General features: G+C 43.7%; 1 pseudogene; it reads left to right on the forward strand.

Moving 5' to 3' along the window:
* The first annotated feature begins 1,140 nt into the window (after positions 1-1,140).
* LOC136536954 (uncharacterized) overlaps positions 1,141-23,969 on the forward strand; it is a 33,104-nt pseudogene continuing 10,275 nt past the window's right edge.

Consider the following 23,969-nt stretch of genomic DNA (forward strand, 5'->3'; position numbering starts at 1 on the left):
GCGGTTTTGTTTTGGCCCTCAAAGAAATCTTTAGCACTCAAGGTAGTTCAGGATTGTGGAAGTGACTATTTCATCCTCATTTTGCTTATTCTGGAGTACTCACTTAGTTCTAGTGATATTGTGGCTTTGTGGTCTCTCCACTAGTTCTCAAACTTGATTTCTAGTGAAGTTGTTGAGTTCTTCATGCATGACATTTACCCAATCCAAATCTCTCAAAGCCTCATCAATATCGGATGGTTCAAAGAATGACACAAAGGAATATATAGTCACAAAAGGATGATAGCTTTGATTTTGTTTGAACACCACTTCCCAAATTTCTAACCTTTTTTTTATCCAAAGGGTGACCTCTTGCAATTGATTGATTCACTTAGGTGACGAATATTTATCAATTATTTCGCTATTTTATAGTATAGATATAGATAGATGGTCGAATTGCAGAGAAACGCTTGTAGTAACCATATTAACCTAGATCCGCCCGCCACATATAGTTGAATAATTTTCAGATGCTAGATCTATTCTCTAAAGAACATCCAAGGGATAAAACTTAAGATGGGTACAAGTCTATCAGGAGTATTATTTATCAATTCTTTCGCTTTTACAGTAGATAGAAGACGAAGAAGAAAAAGAAGAATCAGTCAGTGTACCTTCGGTTTGGACCAGTAGTTGATTGCTTGGGTACAAATTGCATAGCCTTAACCATCTCAGGGTGTGCAGAGCTGTTAATGTTCATGGTTACTTGGCTATCAACTTATTCATGTTGTTGCCAAAATGTCAAACAATGCATAACTTATTTTGGAACTGACCACATCATATATATTTGACAACACAACCGATAGCCTCTACAATACATTTTCTCCTGACAGGCTGACACTAACTCCTTACATTGTCTAGTTTTCAATTTTCAGTCGACACTCCTAAGAATGCGTGTTAGGGGGAGTTGGGGAGAGAACAGCTTTTACTACTCCATCCATTGAAAGTCTTGATCAGCGTATTTGAGAGCTTCACAGAGACCAGGGAACAGGTTAAATTTTCCCTGCGATCCATTACTCCCTCTGTAATCCGTTTCGCTTTAGATACACCCGATGATGCATTTATGCCTAACAAAGCATTGAACAGAGGTGTGCACGCTGTATGACGCATATGGACCAATCGAATAACGCTGGACAACACATCAACACTGCATGCAGGATTGGAACCAACGCGTGCGTCAGCCCCAAGGATTCTCGAGCGCTCATCCGTTATATGTAGATCATTCCTGAAAACTTTTCTAGCCCAAATACGTAGAAGATAGTTCAACCGAGGGAGTATCTTGCTGCCGTTAGTTGTATATTTTCTCTATGTTCTCATGCCAAGTTGTCTCTTGCGCGAAATTAAGTAGTGTGGCGAGGTTTGGATTCAGCTGAGTATTGCATTTCTACATGCTCAAATGGGCCTCATGCAACTATCTGTACCTTACCTTTTATGCTTTCACAATTATGGAAATGGCTTTTGTTTTTTTATAGGTGTTATGAGTTGTCAGGATATGTTACCACATATCTAGTACATCTAGGAATATCTCACATTTGATGAAAATTTTAAGTTAATATATTTTCTTGCCCATTAAACTTGATCTTTGATGCTGTTCAAGAATAGAGGAAGTTGCATCTCTCCTTACCTTTAAACTCGATCCCTGATGCTTGTTCACAAATGGTGGAAATGCATATGCACGCTTTTCTATTTAGTTTAGCTATATGTTATGCTTAAAATATTTTAACGGGTAAACATACTACAACTCCTTTCCCTTGTAATAGCCAACTATATTTTTTCTTTGTAGCAAATGCAACAACTTCATGCCACATTTACTCCACTTGTCAAATAGTTGTCACGTTTACTCAACTTTTTGGCTGCCATCTGTTGTTTGTCTTGATAAGGAGTATATCCTTGAAAGTTGATAGTGCAGAATCAAAGTTTGTTGAGGCATACTGCTATTCTTTATTATTCATCTTTCAAACACACTTGATACTGCATATCTCTACAGTTAGCTTACATGCTCACAGATGTTGAACCTGACTTAGTCCTTGACATATTTACTTAAGATTGATAAACCAATATCCATTTACAATTACATCAATGATCCCTAGAGTAAATGCATCAGAAGTAGGAAGGAATCGTTGAATCGAGAACTTTCCAAAGTTCTATTTGTTGCTTAAAAGTTTCATTTGATCTCATCTATCTGGTGCTTTTTTCTTTCAATTCTCCACAACCTACATTCACTTAGCAAGGCACTTTTCCTTGCGAAGAATAAAAAGAACTTTCGGTGTTGCTATCATCATAAAGATTTGCTTGTGGACTTTCTTTTTGCAATATCCATCTGGTGTTGATGAGAATTTACCAAGGGCCTGTTTAGATGCCGAAATTTTTGGCAAAATAACACTGTAGCAGTTTTCGTTGTTATTTGGCAATTAGTGTCCAATCATAGTCTAATTAGGCTTAAAAGATTCGTCTCGTGGATTTCGTCTAAACTGTGTAATTAGTTTTATTTTTTATTTATATTTAATACTTCATGCATGCGTCCAAAGATTCGATGTGACGGGGAATCTTGAAAAATTTGGCATTTTGGGAGGGAACTAAACGGTACCCAATTGGTAATGTGAATACCAAATAATATTACTAACTGATTTTTTACTGTAACATACATGACTGGTGCAGGGGATCCACGAGAGAGGAAGCACTGGGCGCTCTTATTGATGCTTTTTGAAAGTTTTGTGCTTCTTGGTTTAGTGGAAAACAAGTAAGTTAATATGATTCTTCAGTGATGCCTTCTTACTATTGTATATAACTAGACCAGTGAACAGATAGAATATATTATGTCCTGTGCACCCACGGGTATGTCAGTTGTAACCTCAGAAATGCAATTATGCTCTGGTTTTAAAAAATTTAGTGAGCTTACATATGCATGCATGAGGACAGGATCATAGTTTGCTCGGGAAATAGGATCCTTCTTTGTGCTGACTTTAACTGATGGGTTCTTTTCCTCTTTAAAGATATGTCACACTATTGAGCCAGTTGACCAATTCGATTAAAAAGGGATCTACAAAGGAGATGTGTCTGGCTTGTCGCTGCATTGGTTAGTATTCTTATCCATATATAGTCATTTTCGCTGCAGCAGAATATGTGATATGCTCATATTGTTCCTTTTCCCCCCTCATTTTGTACCTGCAAGGCTTACTGGCAATTACACTAGGTGCTGGAAGTAGTTCGCACGAAATAATGGATGAGGCGCATCCACAACTTTTGAGAGTTCTCCAAACTTGGCCTGATGCACCAAAGATGATCTCCGTATGTTGAAATTTTCTCTGTTTTTTTGTGTGGTTCTAGCAAATTTATTTGTATTTTGGTCTTGTGAAGTTAAACTGAATTATTGTAGGCACTTGATTGCTTAGCAGTTGTCACATTTGTTGGGGCAACTGATCTTGCTGAAACCAAGCTATCTCTGAAAGCCATCTGGGATGTGATCCATCCAAAATCAGGATCAAATGTAAGGCCGACTGACCTCGACTTTTTTTATAGTAATAAACAGAAAGTACGGCATCCAGTTTCTTCTAAACTTAATTATTTTGGGTGTGGTTTACAGGTTGGCATTGTCAGAAAACCAAAGCCTCCTTTGTTAGCAGCTGCTGTATCTGCATGGGCATTTCTTTTAACAACTGTTGGTTCATCTAGGAGAAATACTGATTCTTGGAAAGAGTTAGTGAATGATTTCTCAATCACTGTTCTCTGTTATGTATCAAATTGCTCATGAAACTATATATTCTTTTTCTGCGTGTAGGCCAATTACATTTCTCTGTAGTCTTCTAGAAGCTGAGGATCGTGCTTTGCGGATTGCTGCTGGTGAAGCATTAGCTCTGTGTTTTGAGCTAAAACTGCTTGATGTTTCCTCTAGTGATGAAGCTGATGTTGACACTAAACATCAACTTTTCTTGAGTATGCAAGCATTGAAGGCCAAAATATCTGGTCTAGTCTATAGTCTCTCTATGGAGGCTGGGGGCAGAGGTGCTGACAAGAAAAATCTTAATGATCAGAGAGACTTGTTCCAACGAATCTCAGATTTTATTAAGGTCTAGGTTTATTTAATTTTCTTTCCTTGAATTCTTCTATCTCAGAATAGTCCCGATCTGAATGCTCTTTCTCCAGAGTGGTGAGTGCCCTGAAGAATGACTTAGGATTTCAGGCAAGAATGGCATTTTAAGAGTTACATCATGGCGTGAATCAATACAGGTGCCGGTTTGTTGCATTGATTTCATAAACTGCTGTGCTTCAAATTTGTAAATTTTCTGAGATTTGTTCATTGCTTAGTTGAACTATATGAGGCGGTTTCTTGGGCGAGGATTCCTGAAGCATTCACAGGTTGCATTGATTTCATAAGCAGAACCATGCACATATTGATTTATCTGTGAAATATTGTATTTTGGTATAATAGTGTTAAAGCTTCTCTTTGTCTGTGCAGGACAATAATTTGCTGCATGAGATCTTTGACATCAAAATTGATCGTACTGAAAACATGTCAACCACCGAAAAGGTAACCTTTTCATAGCTTGGATGGCCTTGCCCCCTTCTGAATATAATTTGTCGAATATTTTTTAGAGGTTTGTTTGTTTGTTTTTTATAAAGAGATTAGTTTGTTAGGGGGGGGAGTCGCCGTGGCACGGTATGCTGCACGGAGCAATAACAAATCTCTGAAAAATAAAAAATGAGTGTGCCATTGCTAAGTTGAGCGAGCATGTGACTTACTGTATGTGCTTAGCATTTTTTTTTTCGATGTTGAGACCATGTACTACACAATCTAATAAGTCTCTTTGCACGAGTTTGCATTCAGCAAAGGAAGTTTGGAGAGTCGCTATCACCATATGGACTCCCGGTCCCGGGAGGCCTGTTTCGCCCTGATGGGGGGGAAAAAGACGCGCAATAATTGGAGAAGTCTTGTTCCTCGCCACATGATTCCTTGCTCTAGTTCCGCGAGCCTCAACTTGCACCGGGCTCAACGAATATATATGGCTGTCCCCTCGGCGATCTATCCGTCTAGTGCCCCCCTCGCAACAAAGAGTGTGTGGCATCCAATGATCCAAGGCGGCCAGCGCGGCCACCCGGATGCCTGGTTGGTTCCTTACCAGCGATGAAAACGGTACGGATATTTTCCAATCGTATTTGAAATTGAATCCGTTTAGAGGAGTTGAGATCTGTCCATATCCGAGTCCAGATATTCAACATCCGATATCGTATCCGTATCCGAATACTCAAATCGCATATTTATGATGTCGATATCCAATCGTATCATATCCGACATAGTTGACACTATCCATATTCGAATCCGAATCCGGACAGAAATATGAAAACAAATATAATATCGGTGATATCTGTCCGTATCCGATCCGTTTTCATCCCTATTCCTTACACCGAATTTTAGTCCATGTCCCATCAGATGTTTGGACACATACATGGAGTATTAAATATAGACTAAAAAATAACTAATTACACAGATTACGACTAATTTGCGAGACGAATTTTTTAAGCCTAATTAGTCCACGATTTGACAATGTGGTTCTACACTATGTGCTAATGCCGAGTTAATTAGGCTTAATAAATTCGTCTCATAAATTAGTCTCCATCTGTGTAATTATTTTATAATTAACTCATGTTTAGTCCTTCTAATTAGCATCCAAACGTGCGATATAAAATAGATTAAAATTTAGTCCATGAACCAAACACCGTGTCAGATTTCCAAACTAAAATGGTGCTCACGACCCTCGCTCCAACAAGATCGCGATTGCAATGATGCCGGTCGGCGTGTGCGGGCTCGGCAATAATGCCTCGTGCCACGCGGCCCACACTTCTGCATGTTGTGGAGAGTACACTGAGAGGACATACGTACGCTCGTGTCCGTCCGTCCGTCCGTGCTACCGTGATAATGAGAGCTAGCTTCTGGATCAGACACAGCTTCTGCTTGGTCATGTCGTACGGCACAGGATTCGTGTGCCTTCCATTCCATCGATCTAGAAGGTGCTGGGTGCATGCTGCCCACGGTGGCTGTTCAGGTGTCAACTGAATACTCTAGCTAGCACTAATTCCGTTGCCTTTTTCATGAGCAAATCTGGAGAGGTATCCTAACCACGCTTGCTGCAAGTTTCTCTATAAACCTCTTCAGAAGCCAGATTTCATCATCCCTTGTCAGGCGTCAGCTTTTTTTTTCTTTTTTTTCGCGAGGAGATGTCAGATATTGATTACGACAAATTTGCACGTGTCTACGGGTTCATTAGATTATGCTGAAAAAAAAAACCCAACAACCTCTCTAGTTGGATCTCCAGACATAAAAACATAAACATCCTCTCATCCATATTTCTTGGTAGCTAAAGATAGAGAGCGAGGATGGTTCTCTGGAGTGTGCATAAGATATAGAAAAACTGTTGACCGGTAAAAAGACATAAAAACGATTTTTACTTAAATTACTCTCTAAACGATGATTTAGAGAGTAAATTTTAGAAAGACTCGTGGAGATGCTCTTAGTTTGATCGTTTACCACCGCTACAATTACAAACTTACACTACTGGTTCTTTCTCTGTAACACCCTAAAATTTACTCTTTTCGAAAAAGATATAAATAGATTCAATTTTGTATTTTGTGCTCATGAAATGTATGGAAAAAAATAAATTTTTCATTAATTTAAAATTTATCATAAAGTAGCAACATGTATGTGCATTCATGCCATTGCATATTATTTTGTGAATGTTTGGTTTTGATCAAAGTTTCAAAGAGAATTTAAATTTCAATTGGAATTGGTTTTGAAAATATGTTTTAGAAAATAGAAAATGAGTTTTATTATTTCTCTTCCCTCTTCTCTGTTTTCGGCCCGAGCAGCCGCGCAGCCCGGCTCCCACTCCCGCCGGCCTAGCAAGCCAGGCCGCTGCCAGCGCACCACCGCAGGCCAGCTTGGCCTCGCATTCCTCCACGGGCCGCTACCCTCTCCTCTTGGGCCGCCCCGTTTTCACCGCATGGCCCACGTCAACAGGCCAGCCCAGCAGCTAAGTCGCACGGAAGCCCGCGTCCTCGCCTCCTCTTCCCCTCTGTCTGACGTCCTGGACCTGCTCCCTTTGCCGCTGACTTGTGGGACCTACCTGTTAGTTTCATCCCCCAGCTTGAGCTCATAACCGGCACGGAGTTCTTCGACCGTGTCCATGTCCGTCACATTTCCCCCTCAGTAGCGTCTACCCTAAGCTACACCAGGGCCATAAATAGCAACCTCCGTGCCCGTTTTGTTCCCCACCGAGCCCTAGCACAGCCGACACACCTCCCCGTGCCCTAGCTTTGCCGTCGAGTTTCCATCGAGAAGAGCCGACGTCGCCGTACCGCTTAGCTGTTCATCCATCTCGGTAAGATGAACTCCAACCTTCGCGTGGACTTCGTGAACCCGCAGAACTCCTTAACTCCCTCTCTCTCGCTCTGCTTTGACCGGAATCTCTACGCCGTCACTCCGCCGCCGCCATAGTTCGTCTCCAGCATCCCATGCTCGCTATTAGTCGCTATTAGTCGCCGAATTGAGTTCGCCATCTCCCTCTCTATCTTCCAGAGCCAATCTCGAGCCGATTTGAGGTCCCTTGCCCTTTTCCCCATTACTCCGGCGAGGTTTACCCGTCGCCGACGAAGACGCCGCCACGCTGGCACTGTGCCCGGCCAGCCGATCCCCTCTCCCTCTCTTCTTCTAATCCGAACCGTCGAGATCTGATCCAACGGCTGAGATCAGCCTGCAACCCTTTGGTGTGCCTAATTGCTAAAGAGTCCCATTGGTTTTAGATATTTGAAACCGCCGTCCCTACTTTTTTTTAGAGAGGCCCTCCAGTGTAACATCCCATATGTTAAAAAAAATAATTAAGAAGGTGATCATGTCATCATTATGCATAATCATCATGCATCAACTCATGAATGCATTTCATGTTTATATTATAGCATGCAAATGTTATTTTATGGAGTGTTTTATATATTACCTGAAATAATGTTAATAATGATGATTATGAAACTTTGTGAATTTTTAATGTGGGAATCTATTAAACAATTCAAATTCTTCCTTAATAAAGTTTGAAGTGTTAAATTGATGCTTTACATTGGAATCAAAGTTATGTTGTGTTTTTTAATTTTAATAATTTTTGTTGCAATGCTTGGTGTGAACCTTGTTTTAGGATATAGTGATATTGGTTGAATGAAATTGAGTTAATTTTTAACCACCAAAAATGACTAAATAACTGTTTTTGGAAATTCTATAAATTCAATTTTCAATATATACATTTCGTCGGAATTCTACAATTTTTAAACCATCAAGAATTTGATGTTAAGCCTTAAAGCAAAGTTGAAGAGCTCATCAAAGTAAACAAGTTTGCTTTGAGGAGCAAAATGAGATGCTGAACAGTTTGGGAGTAATTTGAGAAAAATAAAATATGCCTCCATGAACAGTAACATGTCGTGAGCTTCTTCTCCTCTCTCTGTTCCTCACCGTCGCCGTGTCCTCTCGGCACCTTCTCGCGCCATGCCGTGCAGGCAGCCGATTGGCCAGCCTCGCCACGTCCTGGATCGTGTTGTCGTGCCGTCCTTCTCTCCTTGACACGTTCAATGACCGACATCGTTTTCAATTCATCCTCTGCCGCCGTCTTAGCCCTGAGCAGCGCGCCGAAGCGATTCGCCCTCTTCCATCACTCTCTGTCCAATTGCACTTGCAAGCAGCTCCTCCATCACCTTGCGAAGCCCCTTGACCAGCTCTGTCCGCTTGATTTCACCGGAGTTGGCCGAACGCCATCGTCTCCCTCACTGCCGGCCGCAGCTCCGCCGAGCCTCGCTTCACCGTGGCCAGCACGCTCCAGTAGCTCTCTTCCCCTTCCAAGACTGGTTCTATGTTCCTTGTACCTTGTTGATGCTTAGAAGCTTACCGGTGAAACCTTTCATGCTCTGCAGCCACCGGAACGGCCGCGCCCGCCGTTCACGCCACGACCAGCCGCCATGGCCGCCGAGCTCGCCTCCGCCGTGGCCGGCCTACTCCGGTTGCTCTCGCTCCTTTCTCTCTCTTGTTTTGCGCTTACCTCTGTGCCATGATGCTCACAAGCAAACCGGTTGCTCGTCTTATCCACAGGACACGTCGGAACGCAGCCTGCCGCCATGTCCGCCGCTGCAGATCACCGGTGCACGTGGGCAGCCCTTCACCGGCCATCTCCGACCACACATCGTCCACACATGGGTGCGCACAGGCCCTTGCTTACTCCAGCACCTCTCCCTCACCGCCCTCTTTACTGCCTTGATCGGCCGGCAACGTCGCTGCCGTGTTTCCTTGCGCGGCTCAGCTCGGGGAAGAAGACGATGGAACTGTAGTGGGCGTTGAATGAAAAGTCAGTGATTATTTTAAATAGTGTTGTGATTTGTTATTTTTGTGTAGAATTAAATAGAGCTTTAAATATTATGAAAATTTTTGGCCCCGTTTGGCAGGGCTTCACTTCACTAGTGAAGCCATTTTTTGGCTTTAGCTCCACGAACAGTTCCACCGGTGGAGCTGAAGCGGTTTTGGTAAACCGTTTGGCAAAATGGCTTCCCTGTGAGAGCATGTTTTTAGGGGCCTGGAGGAGGAGCCGGGAGAAGCCACTTTTTTTGGCTCCATCCCACCCCAAAATCACTGTGAGAGCATGTTTTTAGGGGCTTCACAAGTGAAGCTATTTTACTTTACCCCGTTTGGTAGAAAACGGCTCCAAACGGCTCCTGAAGCCGGTGGAGAAGCCCTACCAAACGGGGCCTTTGTGTGACCTCTTTGAGATGTAAACTATTTAGGAAAAATATGAAACCATGAAAAATCAACAGTTTTTGGATGCTTAAAAATTAGTCATTTTAATTAAGAAATGCTTGCTGTGTGATTTTTATAGGCCAAAATAAATATTCAGTGACCATGAAACTTTTATTGTATCTGTTTATTGTTAAAGCCTGCCTCCATAAAAAGTTTGGGATTAATTTGATGATGTTTAATTATACTCTTATTTATATGCCTTAATTATTAGTTAATAATTGTCGAAATGATAAATATAAATCATGAGATGTCCTGAATGGTTTTTGGAGTTGATTATAGATCATGAAACACCCCACCCTTGCTGTGTCATGGCCAAGTGATTACCTTCTTGATATGCTTATGTTCACCCTTTAGTTAATAATTCTAAATGACTTAATTAAGAATTTCATTAGTAATGCATGTTAATAAACTTGATTGCTTCTTCGATGCAGCCTCTTGGGTAAAAAGTAAAAGTTATACATTTCCTTGTATATTGTTTATACATGTCTTTTCATGATGAAGCTTTAGTTGGTAAGCATGTATGATAAGTGAACCTTTGACTTGTTAGAAGAACGACTAAAAATGCTTTATGATAATACTTGCAATTGTACCGTGAAGGAAAGTTGTATTCAAGTTAGTTAATCTTTTATGCTTTCAACAATGCACCTCCATGCATCATGTCATACAATCCATCATGCTAAAGCATGTATTATTTATTTACGTGTAGTGCATACGTGAGTGAGAAGGTTCGCGTTGACCAATCTTCGGATGAGTGCCATCATTCAATGGTGCTCATGTTGATCAAGTGTTGGAGAAGGTTCATCCATCAATGGTGATGCTATCAAGTCTAACTCCATAATCTCTCTGTGGAACTAACCTTTTCTGCCGACCAAGGCAAGCCCCAGATTCATTTAAACCTACCTTGTGTTTTATAAGTTTTTATCGCTTTTGCTTTTATATACTGCATTAAGTGATTAGGAGTCAAGTGGAAACCTAATTGGTGCATTACCAACCTTATTTTTCCATATCTACCTTGTTACCAGTTTTACTTCGTAAATGCCTAGTTATGCTTAGCCATGCTTAGACAGATAAAAATCGGGTGATTACCTGTCACCTGCGAGTTTTAAATGAATCTTTGGTTACGTTCGATTACTTATGTTATCATGTGATATGAGCATGTGGAGTAATAAATCTAGACCGGGCGGACTCGGTGTGTGAGAGCCACAAGACGTGGAGGTCTTGTGAGCGGGTTCTTTCCGCCTGTGTCGATTAAGGTCCGTCTGTTGTTGAATTGCATGAGGTGAGACTTTGTAGTACTAACCACATACTCCGGTAAGCGTTAACTTGGCAATTCTATTACGAGAATAGCTACTCACGCACTAGGAGTGGAGAGATGGCGGGAATAGCGTGTACCCACGTGGCAATGGGCTGGATTGGTGGAGTACTGTATTCTCGGGTGGCGCGGACCTGTTCTTATTTTAGAGGATCTGAGGGCAGGTTGGTATATGTAGGTCGGGGACCTGCATATGTCGTGTGGTCTGGAATTCCCAGCTGGATTTTAATCGGTTTGAATCGTCGTTGCTCCTCGGTTATGGAGACTCTACTCACTGTTCATTATTGTAGTTTAATAAATGAAACTTGAGTAAGGTTTGAGAAAGAGTTTGATATGAAGTTCATGATCTCATTATGGATCATGGCAGATTCATATGTGGTTCTTATAAAGTTTTATATGTTGAAGTAAAGAATTTTGTTAAAGAGCTTTTACGCAAAAGAACTTTGACTATTGCTAAAGCCATACCTTGAATCCCTGAGCCTGCATTTCTGAGTCTTCTCAGTTTTATTTCGGTTAAGTCTTGTTGAATACTTTTGTACTCAGGGTTCGTTGACCCTTGTTGCAGGTGAGCCTCATGAGCAGGTCTGTTTTGGACCGTGCTGCATGACTGTTGTTCAGGTCGATGACGATAAGTGAATGTGTGATCCTTGGGCAGGATACTTATATTGTGTGTTTGTATTATGTTACTAATGCCACTCCACTACTACTATGGTTTGTAATAATTATCGAACTTAGTTTGTAAGGTTTGAAACAACTGGTTTGTAAATTAAGTTATCGTAAGACTTCCGCTATTTTACTCTGATGTAGATATTTGAATAAATGTTGTAATATTGCAATGACTCTGTAATGTGATCCTGCTCGAAAATCGTGGATGATTCGGGGTTCCCCGAGGACACCCGATAGACTTCTTAAGTTACTAGGAACATATGCATAGTTGTCAAAGGTCGTTGGACAGTGACAAGTGCATGTGGGTCCTATAATTTAGGAGGTTCTACCACATCAAGTTTTCTGTTTTCAAATCCACGGTCCAAAGCACAATCACAGATTATGTTTTCTTCTTTGAAAAACATAGTTTCTTCAGTTCAGATCCAAAATACGTTTTCACTTATTTACAGTTTTGCCACTAATTTTGTTTTAGCCATAAAATCTTCGTTTTAACTCCGTTTTGATCCATTCAAATTATGTTAGGTTCATATTTACATTGTCTACATGTTCATACTACTGTTAGGTATATTTTTAACTTTTAAAATTCAAGGTTAGATTTAATCTATTATTTTAATAAATAAAATCTTGTTCATTTCATATCTTCTACGTTTTACCTCCGAATTGACCCGTTCAGGTTGTGCTAAATTCATTACAACGAGATCTACGCGTTAGTAACAATGTTTATCATGTCACTATTTCTAGAATTTCATGGTTTAACTCCTAACTTGAATAATAGTTATGCAACTAGATTTTATAAATAAAATATGATTTGTTTTACTTTAGTTTTATAATTCAAATCTAAATTTGACTTGATTCAATTTATATAAGCTTTTATATAGTTAAAACACATAAAGCTTATAGTTTTATACTTTCTCTTATGAGTAGATTTTTCGGTAGCCGTTTCTCTCAAACCGTAGCTTCGATTAGCGTGCCTCTCGCGACTGTGTGTTTATAGCGATGCGTAGAATCGTGTTTCAAACTCTTTTACTTATTTTTCTATGATTGGTGTACTGTTCTAAATTAGATCTATTGTTTGCTTCGTGTATGATTGCATGGATCCTTGTGTGGTGCTTTATGATCATGTCCAGTCAGTGAGTTATACGTGGTGAATCAAGAAGCAGATCTTTACAGTTTTGGACTTGAAGAAGGATCTAAATTTAAGGCAAGTATAGTATGGGATTTTCCTTGTTGTCCTATTCACTTTAATAATTTAATCATATGCACGTGTCTACCTTGGCAACCGTAGTATTTTTCCTGGCTACTTGATATCCTGGATTCCTTGATTCCTATGGGTTATTGCATTGGATAGTATGATGTTAGTGCTCAACTAAAGCCATGATCTTGTAACTTGACTAATGGTATATGCAATAAACATTAAAAGATACTTTTTAGCAACATGGAACAAGGGGCTAGAGCATTGTGCTGTTTTTATGGTGCTCTAGATTTCTCTCCCTAAGAACTTATCTGTAAGTGATCATCCGATGCTTATAGTATAGCTGTGAGGGCTACAGGGCTCTGGGTTTAGCTTAGTATGAGGACCTTTTCTAGCTTGTTAGTGGTTATGTTTATGGTGCAAGAGGGGCTCTGATTTGTATGATCTCGGCCTGCCAAGAGGGTGCACCTTGGTTTCTTTGTATTTTGTTAGTCACTCCTTGGAGGAGGTTCATGCTTATTGATGGGGAAACCTTAGCGGCCCTAACTTGTTAGACGAACCTTTGAAAGGCTTCATAGTGAACCCTGCCGATCTTCCTTGATAGTGGGTTAAGAGGCTCGCGACCTCGGGCGAAAGGGTAAATCACGACTCATAGTAAAAGTGTACAACCTCTGTAGAGTATAAAACTGGTATATCAGCCGTGCTCACGGTCACGAGCAGCCTTGGAACCCTTACGGAATAGATGATGAATGCTGATGATACTGATAATAAAGATGCTCACTAATGATTATTGTTTATGCTATTGATTATTCATGTTTACCTGATCATGTGTTTATATGGGCTTGTGGATAAACTTGTTGCTACTCAATTGCTAAAATCATGACTCATTAAAAGCTAATTGCAGTTAAACCAGTGTCAGCCTTTTGAGCCTCATGAACCCCATGTTATATTTGTTGAGTACGACATGTACTTACGTTTGCTTTATTTTTCACATATTTGGATAAAAATCTCGGATGGGTACTAGATTGCTGGTTTGGAGGAATTAGGCTTGTGATCAATCAGTCAGTTGTCCCTGTGAAATTAGAGTTTTTACCCGAAGATTGGAGTTGTCTTTCCGCTGTTTGCTATCTAAGGTTATATTCTTTATACTAAGTAGTTATATATTGAGCATTGTCTATTGATATTACCGTTATTTATAGCTATATGTAATATTTGACTTTCTGGGCTCACATATGATGTGTATCTGATTTTGTTCTTAAAACCGAATATATCTGGTTTTGTTCTTAAAACCGGGTGCTACATTCTCCCATCTGTTATCATACGTACCTAATATACATCGTCAGATATTGAGTTATTGACTATGCCAAATTTGCATATATATACTGTATTTTTAGTTTTTCTTTCTTTTTGCAACCACCGCTATGCCAAATATGCGTATATGCTACTACACTTTTGGTTTTTTTCCTTAGAAATCATAGTACAAATATAGACACTCACGTACATGCATATGCACACTCACTTATATGAACTCATGTGCACACATCCTATCTCTATAAGCACTGGGAGACTAAACTAGCAGATCTTGAGATTGACGAGGTCACCTCGTAACACTCGCTATTAATGTGCATGCTGAGTACCACGGAAGCGTCATTCAGTCTTAAAATAAAATTCAGAAAATACAAGCGTCCATGCATGTCAAGTACGGGATTTAAACCCATATAAACATGTTTTATCATAACCAACTGAATTATTCATAGTTAATTTTGTATTCTATTTGTTATATTACTTTTGCTCTCTTCTTGCCGAAAAAAGAAAGAAGAAAACTTTTGTTGTTACATATAATAAAGTCTGTAAAATCTCAATGATAGATTGATAGACACAAATAATAGCGCCGACGCCTCCACAATACCGAGACTTTTTCAAGTCTCGATCGAATGCTTAACAGTGGGCGTTCGTCTATCCAGACGCCGTTTTCCGGGTCTGCGCGTACTAGCTCAATAGGCCTATTTACTTTCTACGTCTCCCCATCTCTCTCTCTAAAATATCTCTCCATCGCTCTACCCCATCGCTCGCTGCTACCGTCTTCCCCGCCATGCACTTCATCTCGCGCCGCGCGGCTCCCCCATCCAGCGTCACGCTCCATCCAGCGCCGCACCTCCTCCATCGCCGCGTTGGGCTCCATCCCCCGCCGCGCCGCTCCAGCTAGTTCCCGCTGCCGCGCACAATGCCCCGTCCCCCGCGCACCCCGAGGTGCTGCCGACGCTGTCATTTCTCACCAGAAGGTCGTGGCGGCTGTCGACACCATGGCCGCTGCGATGCGCGACCTCAGCAAGGAGATGTTGTGATGAAAGCGCATGTTGCAAGCGTATGTTTCAAGTGTTTCATACGTTTTAGAGGTATGTTACAATTGTTTTATATGGATGTTGCAAAAGCAGATCGGGCATGTTGCATATGTTGCAAGTGTTTCAGAGGCATGTTGGAAGTGTTTCAGTGGTTTGTTCAAAATATTTTATTTGTTCCATATGTATGTTGCAAACATTCTGATCTGGATGTTGCATATGTTTCACACATATGTCGCAACAATATGTTTCAAATGTTTCAACCGTTTGAGTCTTATATTGCAGCAAATGTTTTCATGTTGTTTCACACATATGTTGCAAGTGTTGACAATTTTACGACGGTAAAATCAGATTATTAAACCTCAAAATTGTACCTTTCTGCCCGCTGCGCAGGAGAGGAAACAGAATATCTTGGTCGTCATGTTTGAAATTGCTTCTATAGAAAGTATCATGTGCCCTGTACTGTCTAGTATTTCCTCTGCATGCGCAGCAAAGGAAATCTTGAGCTTAGTCAATCACAAATGTACAGATCCATTCGGCCCATGGATATGTGGAATATGTTGTTTGTGAATAACATAGAGGTCTCCAGAAGAGTTGTCTGTGAACAATTGAGCCACGTGAATCCAATTTTCTTTTTCTCTTCGGCAACGCGTGACGAGCTGGGCTATACCTACTACAGCGGCCCAAAGCGTTGCATCTTTTTGGGTTTGGGCGGTGACTCCCGGCATAAAAGAAACAATAGACCAGGATTGGATGACCCCGTACTTGTCCCGCCTCGATTAGTTACGTGTGCTGTTCCCATGGGAGGCGTGTCCAAATGACACACGCAACGAACGAGGGAGCGGGAGCACCCCTTAAGCCCCCCGTTCGTTTCACAGGAATAGCTACCAGGAAAAATTCCAGCCAAGAATGGTAGTTAATTTATACAAGCTTTTATTACCTGGAATGATTCCTGGCCACGTTCACCTCAAATCGAACGGGCCCTTGGGGTGGTGCCTCGTGTCGCTGTGGCACGGTGTGCACGGCATGCTGCACAGAGCTATAACAAACTCTTTAAGGATAAAAATGAGTGTGCCATTGCTAAGTTGAAAACAAGCATGTGACATATGTGCTTAGCAATATTTTTTTTAAAAAAATCACTTTTGGATCCAAAACCATGTACACAATCTAAGTCCCTTTGCGTGAGTTTTGCATGCATCAAGGAAGTTAGGAGAGCGCTATTGTCTCCGTATGGACTCCCAGTCTGTTTCGCTCTAATCAGGGCACACAGCCGCGCGCGCAATAATTGGCGAACCCTTGTTCCTCTAGTCTAGCCGCATGATTCCTTAGTTCCGCTAGGCTCAACTTGCATGGGCGGCCAGCCCCTCAACGAATATATGGTTGTCCCCTCGGCGATGTAACCATTTTGTCGCTCCAAAGGCTGGCGAAGATGCCTTGTCTTTGTCGTGTCCTCGGGCAAGTTTCCTCGCGCTAGATGGTCGATGTCGATGATTGTGGCCTCCTGATCGACCACCACTCGATCGGGGGATCACCAGCTCCTGAGTCCTTGTTCTTGGGCTCGGTGAGGGCGCGTGTGCGCCTATTGTGCGGAAGGGCCGCTACCTACCCAAGCCGCCTTGCAGGTGTCATCCGGGTCGACCTACATCGCTGTGGTGTCCTCGGCAGGCCTGGGCGCTGCCGAGTGCTCCCAAGCTCAGTCGACTAGCACGCGGCCATCGTGTGATGTCACAATTCTCACGCTTGTAGAGGTGCGCCTGGTGGACGCCTCCGTCGACGGTGATGATCGCCCATGGCCCAGGGATCTTAAGCTTGAGGTAAGTGTAGTTAGGGACAGCCATGAACTTGACGTAGCACGACCGTCCTAGTATTGTGTGGTATGCGCCTAGAAAATCCATAATTTCGAAGGTGAGCACCTCCGTGTGGAAGTTGTTGTGACCCCTGAATGTCACGGGTTGGTCGACCTATCCGAGGGGTATGGCCTGGACCCCAGGTACGACTCCGTGGAATGGGGTTCCGTTTGGCAATATCGCGGATCGCGACAGTCCCATGGCGTCGTACGTCTCGGCGTACAGGAGGTTCAGGCCACTCCCACCATCCATGATCACCTTGGTCAGGCGCGTTTGTAGGGTCGAGATGGCGGACTAGAGCAGGGATGAATAGTTCTTTCTAAAATTAATCGCATCAGCTAACCGAAACCAATGCGGAATTAAAACTAACGGTCTAGCCAAGACTACACCCCTCTATCTAAGTTCTCTAGCACCTTACAAAGATACTAATCAAACAACTAAGATGTTGGGCTAGCTAGAGCTCACCTAACCAATTTTAGGAGTAAGGTTACACAAACCTATATCACTAGTACTTCAAGCAACGGGGAGCTCCTACACATGCTAGTAGCAAAAACACAAAGCTCCTAAGCTCACTAGCAAGATGTCTTGTCCTTGTTGTGTCCTAGGGTAGGTTTCCTCGCGCTAGATAGTCGATGTCGATGATTGTGGCCGCCGGATCGACCACCACTCGATCAGGGGGGTCACCAGCCCCTGAGTCCTTGTTCTTGGGCTCGGTGAGGGCGCGTGTGCACCTATTGTGTAGAGGGGCCGCTACCTACCCAAGCTGCCTTGCAGGTTTGATCTGGGTCGACCTGCATTGCTGTGGGGTCCTCGGTAGGCCTAGGCGCTGCCGAGTGCTCCCAAGCTCAGTGGACTAGCACGCGGCCATCATGATGTCACAATTCTCATGCTTGTAGAGGTGTGCCTGGTGGACGCCTCCGTCGACGGTGATGATCCCCCATGGCCCAGGGATCTTAAGGTTGAGGTAAGTGTAGTTAGGGACAACCATGAACTTGGCGTAGCACGACCGTCCTAGTATTGTGTGGTATGCGCCTAGAAAATCCATAATTTTGAAGGTGAGCACCTCCGTGTGGAAGTTGTTGTGACCCCTGAATGTCACGGGTTGGTCGACCTATCCGAGGGGTATGGCCTGGACCCCCGGTACGACTCCATGGAATGGGGCTCTGTTTGGCAGTATCACGGATCACGACAGTCCCAAGGCATCGTACGTCTCGACGTACAGGAGGTTCAGGCCACTCCCGCCATTCATGATCACCTTGGTCAGGCGCGTTTATAGGGTCGAGATGGCAGACTAGAGCAGGGGTGAATAGTCCTTTCTAAAATTAATCACACTGACTAACCGAAATAAATACATAATTAAAACTAACGGTCTAGCCAAGACTACACACCTCTATCTAAGTTCTCTAGCACCTTATAAAGATACTAATCAAGCAACTAAGATGTTGGGCTAGCTAGAGCTCACCTAACCAATTTTAGGATCAAGGTTACACAAACCTATGCCACTAGTACTTCAAGCAACGAGAAGCTCCTACACATGCTAGTAGCAAAAACACAAATCTCCTAAGTTCACTAGCAATGCTCAATAACAAGGCAACTAATGCCAAATTAGGGAGCTCAACTTACTTAGCTACACAAACTAAGCAAAGCAACTAATTTACTACAAAAGAAAACTAGCTACACAAGGGAGCTACTTCTATGCTACACAAGCAAGATGGTAACTAGCGAACTACACAAGCTAACTAATTATAAGAGCAACTACACAAGCACAAGTATATAAATATAATTACAAGCTTGTGTAAGGGGAATGCAAACCAATGGGAAGACAAGGATGACATGGTGATTTTTATCCCAAGGTTCACTTGGTTGCCACCAAGCTAGTCTCCATTGAAACTCGTATCGGAATGCGGTTATCAAAGTGCCACTAGATGCTCTAACTCATTGCATAAGCATTTAGGATCTAGTGGAGTGTTAACACCCTTGAAAATGTTTGTGAAAATATGCTAACACATGTGCACAAGGTGATACACTTGGTGGTTGGCACATTTGAGCAAGGGTTAGGAACTTCATCGGCGGAGTGTCCACCCGTAGAACAGGGTCACTCAGTGACCAGACACTGACAGGGTGCGTCCGGTCCTACTGACGTGGAAGTGGACAGAGGAGTCATTGAGTGACCGAACGATGGGTGTGTCCAGTCGAGCATGACCGGACGCGTCTGGTCGTGAAAAGTCATCTCTAGATGCTTATTGGAAACGGTCGGACGCTGGGGTTCAGCGTCCGATCACTTCGCAGCAGCGCATCCGGTCGTCACTTGACCGTTGAGATCGGGCGATCAACATTTGAAGAGAGGGGACACGTGGCACGCATCGCGTGACCGGACGCTAAGGTCCAGTGTCCGGTCAATATGTCCGGAGCGTTCGGTCACCCCGTGTTGTGCCCAGTGAAGGGGTACAATGGCTCTATTTCATGGGGGCTTCTATTTAAGCCCCATGGCCGGCTCTAGCTCACTCTCTTGGGCATTTGCATTGACATAGCAATCTTGTGAGCTTAGAAAAAGCCCTCCCACTCATCTCCATCATTGATTCATCATCTTTGTGAGATTGGGAGAGAATCCAAGTGCATTGCTTGAGTGCTGGCATCTAGAGGCACTTGGTGTTCATGTTTCGCTGTAGGATTCGCTTGTTACTCTTGGTGGTTGCCGCCATCTAGATGGCTTGCAGCAGCGAGGATCGTCGAGCGGAGGTTGGTGATTGTCTCCGGCTCCGATCGTGGTGATTGTGAGGGGTTCTTGACCTTTCCCCGGTGGAGAGCCAAAAGGTACTCTAGTGGATTGCTCGTGGCTTGTGTGATCCTCATATTGTGTTGGTTGTGCGGCACCCTATGGAGGGTTTGGTGTGTGATGCCAATTAGCGCGTGAACCTCCAAGTGAGTGAATCGCCACAACGAGGAGTAGCTTGCCGGTAAGCAAATGAACCTCGGTAAAAATTCATTGTGTTCATCATTTGATTCTAAGGTGATTGGTCTTCATTGTTATTCATTCTTGTGATTGATTGGCTCCTTCCTTGACTCGGCGATATAACCCTCTTGCTCACTCTCATTACATTACCGCAAACTAGTTGTCAAGCTCTTTAGAGTACCTAGTGTTATAGCTATTGTGTGGATAGAAACTATATAAACTAGAATTGTGGTAGGTGGCTTGCTATTTTAGTAGGCTAGCGCAACACTTGCTTCGCCTCATAATTGTCTAACTGGTTTGTTAAGTGTTGTTGTAGAATTTTTTAATAGGCTATTCACCCCCCTCTAGCCATTAGGACCTTTCACCTAGCGCCTACACTAAGCGGCGGTGTGGGGCAGCGAGACTCGCTAGAGGGGGCGGCAACAACGTGCGACCTTTCACGTAGCGCCTACACTAAGCGGCGGTGCGGGGCAGCAAGACTCGCTAGAGGGGGCGGCAACAGCGTGCGATCGTCTGCGACAATGGCACGACCATTCTGGCCAGCTAAGACTAATAACCGATCAACGAGCTAATGCACGAGCACCAGGAGCTTAATTCGGACTCGATCGGCACGGTGGTTGAAGCGGAGGGGAATTGGTGATGGCTGGCCCGTGCGATCGAGCCGTGCGATGGAGCACCACGGCGGACATGGTCGCATCAGCGGTGCCACGGTAGCGGTAACGGTTCAATTGATGAGCGTAGGGTGAAGAGGGAGTTAAAGCGGAGCTAATGGTGCAGTTGGACCGGCCTCGGGTGGTTAGATGGAGGAGCCATCAACAGCTTTGGCCAAACACAGCCTTATCATCCCCGCGGCGAGGGAGCGCCAAATTCAAGCTTGGCCAGGCTTGATTCAAGGCAGGGTGGGGTCCAGCTGCTAGGCAGATTAATGGCAGAGCCAGAGATGTGATGAATTTGGTGATGGTGACCTCTCCATGCTAGTTTTAATGGTGTGGCTCAGTCCGCCATGGCAACAGGGAAGAGAGAGGGGGTTGGTTGGAGCTCGGCTCGTCCTCGCCTTCACGGGGCGTGACTGGCCACTAGCGAGTCAGCGCACGTGCAGACGCTATGGGCCATCACGGCCAGAGGGAACATGCGTGCACCCATGACCGGGCATGACATGTGTGGCCGTAGGTGGGGCAGCAGATCGGTAGAGCGGCAGCGGCGGCCATTGGGGCGCAGTGGCCAGCGGCTGGCCGGATAGGTGGCCAGCGGCAGGCGCGATGGCCAGCCACAGCCAGACCACAGCCAAGCCACGGCCAAGCCAGGTCGGCCTCAGCCGGCCAGTGCGAGCAATCACGGCATGACGCAGAGCAGTCGCGCGTGGTGACAGCGCGCATAGGCCAAGCAGCCCGAGACTATGTTCGTGCATGGATTTTGAAGCGTCTCTCAACACTAATCCAACTCGGTTGAGGCTAAACGACCTTGACCATGTTGAAGGAGGTACATCAGGCTACCATAAGGAGCAAAAACATAGTATTGACTTTTAGCTAAATTTTCTAGAATTAATTCAAATCTAGCATTGTCATACTGCTATTGGACTTAAGAATTTTTCTAGGTCTTGAGCTGGATTTGATTTAAATTTTCATTTCTAAGCTATTAGAAATACTAGCTAGCAATATTATTTTCCGAAGGCAAAAGTTGCATTGTCACTTACAAAGTTTGTACTTCAAACTTTATTTAGGTGTCACACACATGTTCTATAATATTTTTGCTCAATAAAAATTGGTTTTTAACCCTACTTGACATAACCTGAGCTATTAAATCAATTTTCATTTAATATTTTTGTTATTCATTTTAGGTTACAAGAAATTTATCTACACACTCTATCACATGCATTATCACATAAACATGATGCTCATGACATGATTTAGTAGTTTATTTAGGGCGTAACACCAAGGGTGTTACAACCCGCAAGTCACACTCCCCCATGTGGAGTGCTTACCACAAGCTCTAGCACTTGACATGGCCGGACCACTTGTCACCCTTTGCGTCTTGCTCTACTAGAGTTGCTCTTCACGGCTCCCGTGTGGCGAGCACAACACCCCTCACAATCTTCTTCGGAGCACCGCACAAGCTTCTTGTGTGCTTCGACGGAGATCACGCCACCAAGCTATCTAGAAGGTGGCAACCTCCAAGAGTAACAAGTATCACCGGCTTGCAACTCAATCACCTAGTGCCACTTGATGTAACCTCACGATGCAATCGCACTAGAATCATACTCACACTCAATCAGATAATCACTATCAAGCGTATGTGAGTTAGAGAGCTCCCAAGCACACCTACACAAGCCACCAAGGCTTAAGGATGCTCAGCCTCAGCCAAGCCTGAGCTCCACCTCTATTTATAGCCTCTAAGCCAAATAGAGCTGTTGGAGCCAAGTAGCACATTTCTACGTGGTCACCAAACACCAACGTGCGGGCACCAGACATAGGGTGGCGATGCCCAATGGTCAAATTGCAACTGTTATTTCGAACTAGCCGTTGGAACCCTGGCACCGGACATAGGGGTGGTGCACCGCCCTAGGGGTGGCGGTGCCCCCCGACGAGTCCCCCGCCCTCTCTAGAAAAAGGGGCGGTGCCACACCGCCATGGTCACCAAACAGTTCGGTGACCATAACTTGATCCAAATTGAAATCCATCACTTCAAGGCTGTAGAGCTATTTGTAGCTTTCCGAAAAGTCCTAGACCATAAAAAATTAGAGTTCGGAGCTAGGAGTTATGACCAAAATACAAAAGGGTGCTGCTGCTGTTTTTGGGCACCGCCCTAGGGTGGCGGTGCACCGCCCTAGGGGTGGCGGTGCCCACTTTTTGGCAACTAGAAAGGGCGGTGCCACCCTCTATAATGGCTGTGATTTGGCTATGAGTTAGGTTGCAACTTCCAACCCCCGAACAACCATAACTAGCCCTTTTCTTCTCCTTTTCCTCTCCAACTTGATCTGTTTCAACACCAACAACTTCTCCTTTGCAAATGTGCCAACACCACAAAGTGTACAACATTTTGTGCATGTGTATTAGCTTTTCACAAACATTTCCCAAAGGATTAGTCACTCAAATCACCATGCCACTCGATCCTAGCAATGATGGAAAGTTAGATCACTCGAGTTGCACTAGATGACCGATATGTAAACAAGTTTGCCCCTCTTAATAGTATGGCCATATATCCTAAATCGGGTCATAAACTTCTCTGGACACCTATGACCGGTGAAATCAAATGCCCTATAAATATACCTTTACGTTGTGCATTCTATTCCATCTCCTCCAATGTTGATGCAACACATGCACCAACCATATCACAAATGATATGATCCACTTCATATCATCATGTGACCTTGTTGGTTCATTGATCTTGACTTCACCTGCTCTTCATCGTTGCTTCGGTCCATTGGTGCCAAGTCATCACTCAACTTGCCCTTCACACTTACAACCGGTCCATCGAGCCAAGTCTTATCTTGATCTTCTCCACCTTAGTCGCATGACTTAGTGTCATGTCTTATATGCAATGAGCTCCATCATCACATGTTCACCTATGGACTAATCTCCTGTGTATTGCACTTAACCACACATTAGTCCACCTTGATTGTCACCCAATTACCAAAACCAAACAAGGACCCTTCAGCGTTTTGCCGACGATTGGGTCGACGACAAGAGGGAACGACCCAGCTGAGGGATGTAGTCGGGGTGGTCGGATCTATCGAATGTGATCGTGACCTCTGACCACTTTAGGAAAGTGAGGATCACTTCCCTTAGGGAGATGGTTGCGTTGACCTCCCGGGCT

This window comes from Miscanthus floridulus, chromosome 2 (assembly GCF_019320115.1).
Source record: "Miscanthus floridulus cultivar M001 chromosome 2, ASM1932011v1, whole genome shotgun sequence".
Taxonomy (NCBI): Eukaryota; Viridiplantae; Streptophyta; class Magnoliopsida; order Poales; family Poaceae; genus Miscanthus; species Miscanthus floridulus.